Source organism: Chaetodon auriga, chromosome 23 (assembly GCF_051107435.1).
Source record: "Chaetodon auriga isolate fChaAug3 chromosome 23, fChaAug3.hap1, whole genome shotgun sequence".
Classification (NCBI taxonomy): Eukaryota; Metazoa; Chordata; class Actinopteri; order Chaetodontiformes; family Chaetodontidae; genus Chaetodon; species Chaetodon auriga.
Genome location: NC_135096.1, coordinates 9610150 through 9616149, shown reverse-complemented (window position 1 = coordinate 9616149; position 6000 = coordinate 9610150). Strand labels below are relative to the sequence as shown.

Genomic DNA, 6000 nt, shown 5'->3' with positions numbered 1-6000 from the left:
GTGTTTGTACTCGCACAAGCGTGTGCGTACCGAGTGTGTGCAGCCACAGTATGTGCGTGTGTCAGCATCATCGCTCCATCTCCCACGGCGTCTCCTGGAAGCTGACAACTGGATAATAGCTTTTTACTTTTCCAGAGCAGGGCTCCGGAGAGAACTAATATGATTATAAATCATTATTCAAATAGAAAGGTGAGGCGCGACGCTCAGGATAGTAAGAGAGCATGATAATAGCATCATTACCTTTTATTTGTAATTCCTTCTTTTTTTATATTTTGCAGACGTGGCAGCTCAACCTAATGCAAGACTACAGGGGATTTCTCTGGAGATATGGGGAGCTGTAGATGCATCAAACCATCCTGGAGGAGAGGTAAAGATCAAGTGATTTGAAAGAGGGGACATTTAGAATAGGGAAGGGTGTTTAGTTTGTTGCTACAGTGAAATTCCTTGTGAATTTCTGGCTTTCGTGTTTATTTGCCGTCTCAAATCAGCTGTCCCATCAGATACGTGTAAATGGAATTGCTTAAAGGGGCACTTAGATGATTCAGTATTGACAAACTTGCAAGCGGCGACCATCAAAATCTTTTTAGTGATCAATTTCTTATTTCATAACAAGCAGATGAAAACTGTGCCTCCCAATCCCTGCCAACCAATCCCTTCCCGAGCCAGCAGCATCAGTGACACAGGAATCAGACTCACTCAGGTCATACAGCACTTCTCGGATGTACATGCATATGTACGCCTAAAGCTGAAATACAGAATGTAAAGACTCCAGGCACCATATAATTTCATGTTCACATGCAATTTAATAAACTAAATGCAACATATTCAAATAAATTAAAAGTGATTAGCCCTGATTAGCCTCATGTAGCAATGGACCACACCATGTGGATAAATTGTAAAGAAAGTCGCCTCCTCCCCATGACTGGTAGAGAGACTTTGACATGTAAAGATGGAAAATTTGGTTTTTTTTGGGAGGGCAGAAAGTTCCTCAGACCCAGATTTTGCCAGCAGATACACAGATTTAAACTGGCAGCCTTCCCACAGAAAGAGAGTTTCCTGCTTCCCTTACATTATATTATGTAGTTTTATGAAAAAGGCAGATTTAGAAGAGAGAGACACTTGCTGGTAATGAAAAAATCCTGATAGCTGTTAGTTGTTAGCCGTTAGCGTGCAAGGTAGGATGCTCTTTGTTCTCTAAAAGCAAAACCTTTCGATTCCTCCTCAGATTCATCTGTGATTGCTTGAACTTGGCCGACCTGGACGGCTGAATTGTGTTGTATATTGAAATCAGACTTTGATTCCACTTTGACTCTTCGTCCACGTGAGAGTCGGCTTTTATTCTGACTGTAATTTTAGGGATTTATCTGATGCTCTTATCCAGACGAAGACTCTATATCATTTTGAGAGGGAAACCATTCTGTGACTTAACCAACCACTTTGTTATTCTGCTGCTGTTCAGGTGTGAGCCGCTGATGAGCAGGCAGTGCACCGAATGTCACTATAATTCAGATGATTTAGCAGCCGATTAGTCACGAAGCTGGAGCTTTGTGTGGAATACGACAGGGAGGGAGAATAGAGCAAATCCATCTTTGTCAGAGCACAAAGATGCTGCTTGCTAAAGACTCAGCAATTGCCTCGCTGACAATTCAAAACGATGTAAATCTGAGAAAATGTGAAGTGACTGAAACAATGTCATCTACAAGTTTAAGATAAGGCTGCCATTAAACATCCCAAGAGTACGGAGACAGAGTCAGACTTTAAGAGCTGATCGAGGATCAGTTTTTCCTTTGAGGTTATGACAGCCAAAGATAAAAATCAGCGCCTTGATGTTCGTTCCAACAAAATGTTTCTGTTTAATCCAACCATGTAATGAGGCTCTCTGCTTCCATTGTGTGCATGCATCTGTGTGTAGTGTGCTTGTCTGGGGTTGCACATGCAATGGAGGTATGTCTGCGTATACCCTGGTGTGTGTGGTTGTATGTGTGCATGGTTTTTTCATGGCGTCCCACTGAGTAGGAATCTCACCATTTGTCCTCCAGCTGATTTCTGTAAATGCAGCAAAAGGGGCCCAACCCAGTAACTTTATTTTTGGCCTTCCAGCTCTAAGGCTTAACAGATGTCACTCTCAGCTCCTCTGCTGCTCATTGTGCTGCAGAGGAATCCGTCGCTAGAAAATCTTTGTAAAAGTTGATTTCAGTAAAATTACGGCCACGAGAGTAAATTCAAACCCAAAAAGTGTTTCCGAGACTCCTCCCCCACCAGCAACAAAAAACGACACGGCGAGAAAGCCAAGTGTAGATTCATCAAGGAGCAGATTGAAATCAGATTCTCCACCATAAATACATCTGTGTCTCTGAGACGCATACGTAATCGTACTTCAGTAAGCAGTCTTTTCCCCTCTCTCAATAGACAATGGAAAAAAGCTGCTCTGGTGATTTCAATACATAGTCATGCAGAGGGCATACTGTGCTGTTATATCCTTTATCTGATCCGTGATCAGTTCTACTGATCAGGTGATCTGTGTGGGTGAAAGCCCAAACAATTGTCTCACTTATCGGCAGCCTGTTTTGGAGAATATGCACCTCAAGATTTTTAGCTTAACTGGTATTGTTGTAACTAAACAGCTGAACTGTGCATGCTCTGGCAGGTACAAAAGAGCAAGTCAGGTGATGTTATTATAGAGTTTGGACAAGCAATGTAGTTTGTCATTTAAATTCGGGCGACTTGGTCACATTTCTGGTGCGGAGACGTACATGTGCTAAGTGTAAACAATAGCAGAATTTGATCCAGGTATGACACTTAATTTAAGTGAATTGGGCCAGACACACACTGACACTCATGCACTGTTGCAGAGAAACACTCACAGACAGAGAAACAGAAATTGCGCCATCACCGTCTGCAGAAGGTCAAACTCAAACATCTGTAGCCCCTTTATGACAGCAGCTGTGGCCAGTAGCACTGTTTGTTGGGACTATCACTTCTTCCAGTTCTCACTAATACCAGCATCCTCTGGTAAAAGTGTGGTTACTTTTTCATAGCAATTATTTCTGAGGTGCCCTTAAGGAAAGCCCTGAACCTCTAATTACCTCAGTGGAGCTCCTTAGCGGAGAACAAAAGAAGAGCCTGCACTTTTCTTTGAGCAAACGTAAATGTGCGGACGTGAAACTCGGCAACATTGACAAAAGAACATGCAGATTCAGCAAACCTTTGCCGTCCGAGCTAAATGTATTTTGCTGTGTTTTCTCAGGATACTGAGATAGCTTAAGAATGCAAATTGGACTACACTTGCGCAGTAAAATGGCTTTTAGAAAACGGTGAAGACTGTCAGAGCAGCAGGGTGCTGCTGAGGGATGATAAAGCAGGGCGGGGTGGGAGACTTGACCTTGCAGCCCAGAGGAAGGGGGGGACCATCATTAGTGTGGCACCAGGAAGGTTGTACACTTGACCTGACAGCCCTCAGTGTCCAGATAAGAGTGAGGGATGAGGTTCAGTTCCTCCCTCCTTCCCTTGCCTGCTCCTTCATTTCCTCCTCCTCCTCCAAACAGTCCTATTTTCTGCAGTTTCCAGTCCTAAAATTCCAAACTTTGCCTCCAGGTATTGGCATTAAAAGAAGCAGGAAAAAGAGAACAAATAAATTTAACGGCTCATCTTCGACTCAACTGCTACTGTGGCTGCTCAGCAACATTTCCTCGTCTCTCTCTCCTCCTCCTCCTCCTCACCCTCCCTCCCCGTCCCTGGCGACAGCACCGAGACTTGTTAGAAGACTGATGTCTGCCCCAGTTTAACTAATTAATCTTTCTCAACTCGAGAGCTTTTCCTGAAGCCCAGCAGAACCCGTCAGGCCACTGAGTGATCACACCTGGGTTTTGTGGCGGAGATGCATCGCTTTACGTCAGGTGACAAGAGAACAACACACAGAGAAACGCCTGTGTTGGATTTGTAGTTCTTTTACTGAATAGCTCTAGGCAGCTGTAAACCTCTTCTCCAGCAAAGATGCTGTTTGTGTAAGTATGCTGCAATGTGTTTGTTAATGTGTTAGTACACTGAAAATTTACGGGATGAATTCCACATTAACATCATCATAGTGCATCTGGTGGCCTTGTGGTTCAGGCACACATCATATAAGATGGTGTCTCGACTGTTCACTCTCTAATTAATATACCTGGACATTAGCTAGTTTCTACAAACTGCCTTTATTCGTATTTTTGTCTCTCAAGATGCTTGTTGTAACAGCAACTTTGATCAAGCAAATCGTGAGCAGACTAACCCAAACAGGGGAGCTGTTGTAACCCACTCACATCAGCTGGGAGATGTAATCCATCCAGTGAGCTCTGGATCTTCCCCTAGGTTTCCTCCTGTGCCCAAACCACCTCACCATCAGGTGTTTGATCACAGGGCCTTATAAATCACTGCACTCTTCATGTCAGGAACTTCATCTTGGTCTCTTGTATACTTCTTTCTGTGACAAAGCTTGTAACCATAGTGGAGTTTGTTGTGTTCACAGCCAGGTGGCGTCTGTAATAGGTGGCTTAGCTGTAGTGGTGCCTCGGTACGTGGGTATACTGTGGTCTCTAACTCATGGGGTATGTGTGTTGCCTGGTGGGAGGCACTGCCTTGAAGGCTAAAGTTAGGGAACAAAAGTCTCACCACAGATTACATGATATACTGTGACATAAATGGCTGCAGCCCTACTTTGCAACTAGGGCTAATTTTAGATAAGTATATGGTAAATTTCCCTGCCAAGTGGTGGGTATAAACTGTACACCTGCCTCAGCTGGTCCCTCTCAAAGTGAAGGGTCTTTCTGTGGTTGCTCAAAGTTTGTGATCATAGCAGCCCAGTATCGTAGAAACTAGGTCCATATTGTACCTCACAATTTGCGTCCGAGTGACAGCGTTCTTTGCCAACACAGAAAATAGTGCCCTGTATGCTGTATAGCGGGCAATAAGTTGTGTGTAAGTCAGGGTGGGCGATGGTTGTGTAGCACTTCTGCCTTACATGCATATGAAATGAGTTTCTGTTCCGTCACAGACCTTAAATTAACATTTCCCTTTTTATTCCCCTAACCTTAACCATCCCATAGTTGCCAGGTGCAGATATTGTAGAAAGTGAGAATTGTGGAGACATTTCCATTTGACTTCAAGAACATTGTCATTGAATGTCATCCAGGTTTTTGCAGATTCGTCCAATATCAACATTCTTGTCTGGCGATAGGGTTGGACCACATGTGAGGGCTGTAATGAAGGCTGAGCTTTGCTGTATACCTCAGATTATTCTTCATCCTCATGGTCTGACTCAACAGCCTGCATTACTGCTGCCAATGTACTTAGCCAGCCATTCATCTGAGTAGGACAGGTCTCCTGTTGCAACACTATCCTTCATCTGACAGTTATGGAAAACCTGAATAAGGGTTAAATAAATACCTTTAAAATATTTGCTTGAAGCCCTAAAACTACTTCTGTCCATTTAGTGTTGTGACATCCATAAGCCACAAGTCCAGACATTAGTCTAACTACAGCAAATACATCACCATGCTTACAAATGATTTTTTGAGGCCAGGGGACATCAGATTCGATCTTGGCTGCACTGAGTTCCTGCTGTAGCTAGAAAAAAAAATACAGGAAATACTTCTGTCTCCTTGGAAACCAAAATAGAAACAAAAGCTCATCATACTCTATTTTTACACAAGGCTTATTTATATCGAGCACCAAAAGTGAATCCCCGGCCAATGAAACCTCCTCAGAGAGGATTGGCAGCTCATTGTTGCATCTGATGTTGTGTGCTGCGTGGCGAAATTGCTTTGAGGAAATCTGCTGGATCGCTTTAGAAAAAGGATGCTTTTAGTGTTTCTGGCAGGAGAAAAGACATTCATACTGTGGACCAATTGCAGCATCTCATCCCGCAGGAAAGAAGAAGGGGATTTATGGGAAATGTCGTCTTAATGCTGACAAATAACTAACACTAACAAAATCTCTATTGTAGATCATCTCAACCATGATCTC

At 43.4% G+C, this 6000-nt stretch overlaps 1 protein-coding gene across 1 annotated transcript in view; it reads left to right on the top strand.

The window, feature by feature from the left end:
• Positions 1-310: 310 nt before the first annotated feature.
• LOC143315930 (metalloreductase STEAP3-like) overlaps positions 311-6000 on the top strand; it is a 64405-nt gene continuing 58715 nt past the window's right edge. Inside the window, exon 1 of the mRNA XM_076723508.1 lies at positions 311-367. The gene's annotated coding sequence lies outside the window, so the exon portion shown is untranslated. The remainder of the gene's footprint in view (positions 368-6000) is intronic.